This window comes from Aegilops tauschii, chromosome 6, assembly GCF_002575655.3.
Source record: "Aegilops tauschii subsp. strangulata cultivar AL8/78 chromosome 6, Aet v6.0, whole genome shotgun sequence".
Lineage (NCBI taxonomy): Eukaryota > Viridiplantae > Streptophyta > Magnoliopsida > Poales > Poaceae > Aegilops > Aegilops tauschii.
This window is the reverse complement of record NC_053040.3, coordinates 18,232,869-18,241,975: the sequence shown is the minus strand read 5'-3', so window position 1 is coordinate 18,241,975 and position 9,107 is coordinate 18,232,869.

Here is a 9,107-nt window from a genome sequence, read left to right as displayed (position 1 = left end):
TGCAGGCAGAAGTCGGTCTACTAATCTTGGACGTGATGACTATGTAATGATCATTGCCTGGATATCGTCATGATTATTTGAAGTTCTATCAATTGCCCAATAGTAATTTGTTCACCCACCGTTTGCTATTTTTCTTGAGAGAAGCCACTAGTGAAACCTACGACCCCGGGGTCTTCTTTCTCATATATTTGCCTTCCGATCTACTTTTTTCTTGCGTTTATTTTTAGATCTATTAAACCAAAAAATACAAAAATACCTTGCTGCAATTTATTTGTTCCGCAATCTATTTATCCCATCTACAAATTTACCTCACGTCCTTTGCCTATCTTGAGGCACCGTACCCCGAAAGGGATTGACAACCCCTTCAACACGTCGGGTTGCGAGGTGTTGTTCTTTGTGTGTAGGGATTGTTTACGTTGTGTTGCTTGGTTCTCCTACTGGTTCGATAACCTTGGTTTCATATCTGAGGGAAATACCTACCACCGCTGTGCTGCATCATCCCTTCCTCCTTGGGGAAATACCGACGTAGCTTCAAGCAACTTCAACGAGCGATGGTCTTTTCCTACCAAGCTATCCCCCTAGGAGCATGTGTGTAGTACTTTGTTTTGATAGCTAATAGATTTTTGAAATAAGTATGTGAGTTCTTTATGATTCATGTTGAGTCCATGGATTACACGCACTCTCACCCTTCCACCATTGCTAGCCTCTCTAGTACCACGCAACTCTCGGCGGTGCATTACACCCACCATATACCTTCCTCAAATCAGCCACCATACCTACCTATTATGACATTTCATAGCCATTCCGAGATATATTGCCTTGTATCTTCCACCGTTCCATCAAATCTTTGTTCTAAGTATCGAGTTGTAATTCTTGAGTTGTAAGTAAATAAAAGTGTGATGATCATCATTATTAGAGCATTGTCCCATGTGAGGAAAGGATGATGGAAGCTATGATTCCCTCACAAGTTGTCATGAGTCTCCGGACTTTACAAAAAAAGAGAGGCCAAAGATCCCAAACAAAAAAATGAAAGAAAAGAGAGAAAGGACAATCCTACTATCCTTTTACCACACTTGTGCTTCAAAGTAGAACCATGATCTTCATGATATAGAATCTCCTATGTTGTCACTTTCATATACTAGTGGGAATTTTTCATTATAGAACATGGCTTGTCTATTCCAATGATGGGCTTCCTCAAATTGCCGTAGGTCTTCGTGAGCAAGCAAGTTGGATGCACACCCTCTTAGTTTATTTTTGAGCTTTCATACACTTATAGCTCTAGTGCATCCATTGCATGGCAATTCCTACTCACTCACATTGATATCTATTGATGGGCATCTCCATAGCCCGTTGATACACCTAGTTGATGTGAAACTATCTCCTTCTTTTTTGTCTTCTCCACAACCACCTTATTCTATTCCACCTATAGTTCTGTATACATGGCTCACGCTCATGTATTGCGTGAAAGTTGAAAAAGTTTGAGATCAAAAGTATGAAACAATTGCTTGGCTTGTCATCGGGGTTGTGCATGATTTAATACTTCGTGTGATGAAGATGGAGCATAGCCAGACTTTATGATTTTGTAGGGATAACTTTCTTTGGCCATGTTATTTTGAGAAGACATGATTGCTTTATTAGTATGCTTGAAGTATTATTGTTTTTGTGTCAATATTAAACTTTTGTTTTGAATCTTATGGATCTGAATATTCATGCCACAATAAAGTAAATTACATGGATAAATATGTTAGGTAGCATTTCACATCAAAAATTATGTTTTATCATTTACCTACTCGAGGACGAGTAGGAATTAAGCTTGGGGATGCTTGGTACATCTCCAACATATTTATAATTTTTGATTGTTCCATGCTATTATATTATCTATTTTGGATGTTTTATATGCATTAATATGCTATTTTATATTATTTTTGGGACTAACCTATTAACCTAGAGCCTAGTGCCAGTTTCTATTTTTTCCCTTGTTTTTGAGTTTTGCAAAAAAGGAATATCAAACGGAGTCCAAACGGAATAAAACTGCCACGATGATTTTTCTTGGACTAGAAGATACCCGTAGGACTTGGAGATGAAGTCAGAGGAATTCCGAGGCGGCCACAATCCTTAGGGGCGCGCCCTAGGGGGTGGTGCCAGGAGGGCTTGTGGGCCCCTCGGAGCTCCTCCAACCCTAATTCTTGGCCTGTAAATTCACAAATATTCTCAAACAACCAGAGGCATCCACCAAAATACTTTTCCGCCCCTTTAACCTTCTGCACCCATGAGATTCCATCTAGGGGCCTTTTTTGGCAACCTGCCGGAGGGGGATTCAATCATGGAGGGCTTCTACATCAACTCTATTGCCCTTCCGATGAAGCGTGAGTAGTTTACCTCAGACCTACGGGTCCATAGCTAGTAGCTAGATGGCTTCTTCTCTCTCTTTGACCTTCAATACAATGTTCTCCTCGACGTTCTTGGAGATCAATCCGATGTAATATTTTTTTGCGGTGTGTTTGTCAAGATCCGATGAATTGTGGATTTATAATCAGATTATTTATGGATATTGTTTGAATCTTCTCTGAATTATTATATGCATGATTTGATATCTTTGTATTTCTCTTCGAATTATCGGTTTGGTTTGGCCAACTAGATTGGTTCTTCGTGCAATGGGAGAGGTGCTTAGTTTTGGGTTCAATCTTGTGGTGTCCTCACCCAGTGACATAGTAGGGGTAGCGAGGCATGTATTGTATTGTTGTCATCAAGGGTAAAAAGTTGGGGTTTTCATCATATTGCTTGAGTTTATCCCTCTATATCATGTCATCTTACTTAAGGCGTTACTCCGTTCTTATGAACTTAATACTCTAGATGCGTGTTGGATAACCACTATTAGGGAAAACCTTATACACAGAATCTTAGCGGTAGCGCGGCACAAAAAGAAGTGCTACTGCTAATTAGCAGTACCGCGGGTACAGAAAACTCGCTACTGATACAAATATAGCAGTAGCGCGTGCGGGCTAAACCGCGCTGCTACAAACATCGACCGACAGTACCCACCAACCTACATTTAGTAGCAGCCCGGTGTCACGACACGCGCTACTGCGAATGCAATAGTAGTAGCGCGCTTTTCACTCCGGTCGCTGCTGCTAATTTTGAAATTGGCCACACGGTTGGCCCCGCTTAGCAGTAGCGCGTGTGAGAAAAGCGCGCTGCTGCTACGCTTTTATCAGTAGCGCGTTTTTCCTCCCGCGCTACTGCTAAGACGCAGCACACCACCACCTTTTCCCACCCGTCCTCCCCTCCCCCATCTCCTCTCTCCCCTTTCCCCTACCTCCCACATCCTCCTTCTCTCACTATTCTTCTTCCTCAATACTTCTCCCCCCATTACTCTCCCTCTTCTACCTACCTTTCTCTCTCTTCATTACTCGTAGCTAACTACACCACCTCCATTAATGCATCTCCTTTCTATTTTTCCTTCCCCTCCACTAGTTGAAGTTGTCTCCTCCCAAATTAGCTAGCTAGGTAGATGTAGCATTTAGTTAAGTGACCTATTTGCCCCTTAACTAGATCTATCTTTGTCAAGAAGAGCTTTGTGCACTTTTGATCTCCCTACATCATCATCTCCACCGTGTGCTCGATCTCGAGATAGAGGTGATTAAAATTTCATGCTTTCGCAAAATGGAAATATGTGTATGTGCGTGTGATATGATAATTGGGCGATAAGATGGAAATTGTGTGTGTGGCATGAGTTGAAGCCAAATTATGCTTTTGAGTTGCCTATGTTTTGCAAAAATGTCGATTTATTTCTGTTTCAGCGAATTCCGGGCAAACTCTAGATCTATATGTCCTATTTTTAGGGAAGGTCATCCCGATTTTTTGTATGACTTTGATGCATGCACGCATTTTTATAATCAATTTGTTTATTATTACCGTTTAGACGTTCATGATGGTCAGTGGAACGATGGTGGACAGGTGGTTGCGGTCGGCAGTGCAGGACATGAAAGAAAATAACCGGACAGAGGTTTTATGTCCGTGTCAAAAATGCAAAGGAATAGTTTGGCTCGACCGCTATGACGATGGTCGTGTCGAAGCACACCTGCTCATGACGGGTTTCATGGATGGCTATACTCGGTGGATAATTGAAGATGAGGATGACGATGTTGAGGACGCCGATGGGGCAGGCAATGACGAAACGAGGCAAGACGAAGAGATGATCGATAATGGCGCGGGGAAGAGGCCAGACATGGCGACGGAGAAGGGGCCAGACATGGCGGAGGATAAGTGGCCGGACATGGTGGCGGAGAGAACGTGGACTCCACGCAACAGAGTTCGTTGGTACTAAGTTCAATCGTGCGGGACCCTCATGTTCAAGCACTGCTTCGCAAGGAGACGAGTACTGAGAGAGCTTCTTCTAGAGAGGAGGCTAAGCTGGAGCAACTGGTGGTAGACTCGAACACTCCATTGTATGATGGTTGCAATCCTGAGGTGACCCGCTTGAGTTTCACGCTCCAACTCCTGAAGACGAAGGCTAAAAACAAATGGACCGACACTAGCCTCGATGAGCATCTCAAGTACCTAAAGGATGTTCTTCCCGCGGGGAATCTATGTCCTACTAGTGTTGATGAGGCCAAGAAGATCGTGTGCCCTCTTGATCTGCCACACGTTAGATACCATGCATGCATCAACGATTGCATAATTTATAGGAAGGAGCACGCGGAAAAAACAAGCTGTCCGGTGTGCAATGCTTCTCAATAAAGAAGGCCGGGAAGAAATGTCCCCAGAAATTTGTATGGTACTTACCGATCACTCCCCGTCTCCAGCGGTATTTCATAGATCCCAAGGAAGCAAAGCTAATGCACTGGCACGCGGAGAGGAAGAAGCCCGACGATGGAGATGATCCGAAGCTGAGACACGTCAAGGATGGAAGCCAGTGGAGAGCGTTGAACATCTTCTATTAGTATTTCAAATGTGATGCAAGGAACATCGTGCTCGGCGCGTGTACCGATGGCATGAATCCGTTTGGCAACCAGAACACCAACCATAGCACATGGCCCATGTTTGTATGGATGTACAACCTCCCCCTGGTTGTGCATGAAGTCGAACTACATTCACATGAGCATGCTGATTCAAGGGCCGAAACAACCAGGAAATAATATTAATTTGTATCTGGGGCTACTTCAAGAGGAGTTAGACACGTTATGGAAAACACCGGCCAAGACATGGGACACCAGCAAAGGCGAGTATTTCTACATGATAGCCGCGCTGATCACGATGGTGCACGACTATCTTGGTTACGGATATGTCACAGGCCAGGTGTGCCATGGATATTGCAGATGCACGCGGTGCATGGATGATACGATGTCTCAGCAGCCAACGTCAAGGAAAGATGGCGGGTCCGGGAAAATCGTGTACATGGGGCATTGATGATGGCTTGAACAGGACGACCGGTGGAGAAACTATGGAGATCTATTCAATGGTCACGCTGAGCATCGAGGACCTCCACGTAAGCGGAGCGGCGCCAAAATCGATGAGCTGTTGAAAAACTGGAAGGAGTGCCCCGCGCGGGGAAAGACGATGAAAAAGGCGCCGGAGCCGCTGCTGAAGGTATGGAAGACGATGTCTGTGTTCTGGGACATGGAGTACTGGCACAAACTTGATACACCTCATTGCCTTGATCAAATGCATATATGTAAGAATGTCCTTGAGATCTTACTCGCGACACTGATGAACATGCCGGATAAGACCAAGGATGGGCCGAAGGCAAGAAAAGACTTGCAAGATTTGAATATCAGGGAAGATCTGCACATGCCGCCCCATAAAAAGTCAGACGAGACGGAGATAGAGGTGCGGGAGAAGAAGGGCAAGAAAATAAAGAAAGAGGATTATTGCCCCCCTGCTTGCTTCATCTTAAGTCAGGCTGAGATCGATCAATTCTTTAAGTGCCTTACCGGAGTCAAAGTTAGTTCCGGTTACTGTGGCAAGATAAGAATATATCTAGACACGGACAAGAAAAGGTTCAGCGGGATGAAGACCCATGATTGTCATGTGATGATGACGCAGATACTACATGTTGCCCTTAGAGGGATAATGGACAAGCACGTCCGTGACATGCTTATTAATTGGTCTCTGCAACTTTTTCGAAGTCATCTCTCGAAAGTCGATCAGTGTGAAGCAGCTCCGAAGGCTACATGAAGAGATCGTTGTGATACTGAATGAGCTTGAGATGTACTTCCCGCCCACGTTCTTTGACGTGATGGTGCATCTGTGTGTCCATATTGTGGACAACATAATAAACCTGGGGCCGTCATTCCTGCACAACATGATGCCGTTTGAGAGGATGAATGGGATCATCAAAGGATTCGTTCGTAACATGTCCTCTCCGGATGGAAGCATCGTCCAGGGCTATCTGACACAAGAGTGCATCTCTTTCTGCGAGAATTTTCTATATGGCGCCGACCAGCCACCTGGTGTTAGTGTTGGTTTGCCCGTTAACAAGCATGATGGGAGGCTCGAAGGAGAAGGTCACTCCAATGGTCGCAGGGAACTGCACGTGGCATACTCAGATCGACGCAGCGACTTTGACAGAGCAAACTTGGCAGTGCTACAACACCTAGACGAGGTAGATCCTTTCGTGGAACTGCACAAAGAAATTATCGCAAAGAAGTATCGTGACTGGGGGGTATGCAGGACGGACGCCGAAGTTACTAGAGAGCACAACTCCACTTTCCTGCATTGGTTCAAAGAGCATATTATTGCTAATCCCCCGGAGGAGGGCTCTAAGGACGGATTGCTCATATACGCCATAGCACATGGCCCCTCGCCCAACCTCCTAACCTGTCAGGCATACGATATCAACGGATACACGTTCTACACGGAGGCCAAAGATATGGACAGTGATGATCAGAACTCAGGGGTGACGATGGAATGCATGACCGGCAGCGACAACGGCGCAACTGAAAGATTTTACGGAACGGTCGAGGTGATCCGGGAGCTTGACTACTCTGGACTGCACAACACGACGATGTTCCGTGTCAGATGGGCTAAGAATGTCGAAAGACAAAACCGGAATTTCACTACCATGACTATACCCGACTCCAAGAGCGCTACCGTGAACACTATCGCAAAAAACGAGCCATGGGTACACGCTAAGCACGTGACACAATGCTTCTTCATAACGGACCCGCGCAATCCCAGCCGTGTTGCCGTGAGGAGAGGCAAAAGGAACATCATTGGAATGGATGGAGTCGCCAACGAGGAAGACTACGATCAGTATGGCAACCCAATGAGGGAAGATGACGACGATGATGAAGTATATGTCAAAATAAGAATCAGTACTACATTACCTAAGAAAAATTGTACTCCATAGAAAAGGCAAAGTCACAATGAGGGGCTCAATTATTCTTCAACGAACAGGAAGGGAAAGAAGCTGACTCAAAAAACAAAAACGTCAACACCGAGGAACCGTATGTTATCGGTCAAATGATGTAATATATATGTTCCTATTTTGTATACACACTTAGCAATTATTATGCATGGGTCCAATGATGTAATATATATGTTCCTATTTTGTATACATATTTAACCATCAAATGATGCAATATATATCGCCTTCCCTTCATTCACTGCTCTCGAAAAAAAAAGTGAGAGAAAATAAAGGAAAAGAAAATAGAAGGAAACAAACAGGAAAACTGCTATATAGGTACTGGTTATAGCAGCAGCGCTTCTGTGAGAAAAGAGCTACAACTAGTCAAGATAGCAGTAGCGGTTTCTACATAAAACCGCTATAGCTACCTGGAGTAGCTATAGCGCGTTTTGTCTAAACGCGCTACTGCTATTCCCACTTAATCCCCAAAATCCCCACTCCACTCTTCATCCCGCCTGTTTTCCCCAAAATCCCCACACTCTCTCTTCCCCCGTCGAGCCACCGGAGCCCTGCCCTCGCCGCGCCCCTGCGCTCGCCCCCGGCCCCGACCCCGACCCCAGCGCCTGCTCCGGCCCCGGCCCCGACCCCGGCGCCGGCCCCGGCGCTCGCCCACGGCTCCGGCCCCGACCCCGACCCGACCCCTCCCTACCTCGGCCGTCGTCGGGCCTGCACCCTCTGTAAGCCTCCCACCGCTCCTCCTCTCTCTGGTAGCTAGGTTCTTTGGTTAATTTACTTAGTTTTTAGTTAGGGCAGATGGTTAATTAGGTTATACTAGGTTTTTTCTTCAAGTTCTATATTTTTCTTCCTTTTATATGCAAATTTGAAGTGGACATGTGATATGTGGACATGTGATGTTTTGGACATGTCATATTTGGAATTTGGACATGTCATTTGGACATGGTGATTATGTGCAGGGTAAATGATCCGAGTGGCCTATGTTACGCCGGAATGTTGATTCATTTCCGTACCGGTGAATTTCAGGCGCTCGATATGTCCATTTTTTAGCAAAGGTCATGCCGAAATTTTCCGTGAATTTTGGCATGATTTGTGCTATGCCGCTACCGAAAAGAAGAAGCAGAGGATACGAAAACCTAACAAACTAGGGATTGGACGACTGGTGATCACAAAGATGGCACCTAGCAAGTTTAAGCCATTAGAGCCGGAAGAACCTCGCAAGTGCTATGGGAACCAAGTAGGATGCATCCTACGAGAATGCGCGAGCATCAACGGCGATGACTTAAGGAGTAAAGAACATTTGACACAGTTGCTCCTGACGAAGTTGCATAAGAGATTCAAGTTCCCCGACCAGGATGATAACATAGAACAACCATGGGATGATCCGAAGATGAAAAAGATTAACAATCACGCCATGGGCATGTTCAGCAATGATTTCGCCTCCTAGAAAGGGAGGGTGAAACGAGCTATTGAGGCTGAGGAACCCCTGTCCAAGATTTTGGAGGAAATCCGACACTTACGGAAGAGGAGTTTGAAAAGTTCAAGGACACTTGCGCTACCGAGGCAGCCAAGCCTAAGGCTGCGAAATTCAAGAGCCTTCAGCAAAGGAACACGGGGAAGCATCGCCTCGGAAGCCGTGGCTACCTCGGTAAAAGGCCCATATGGGATAAGGAGGACGCGGAACGTGAAGCCGCGGGTATCCCAGACCCCTTCGCGAAGTTCACCAACCCCTTGGAGCGTGACT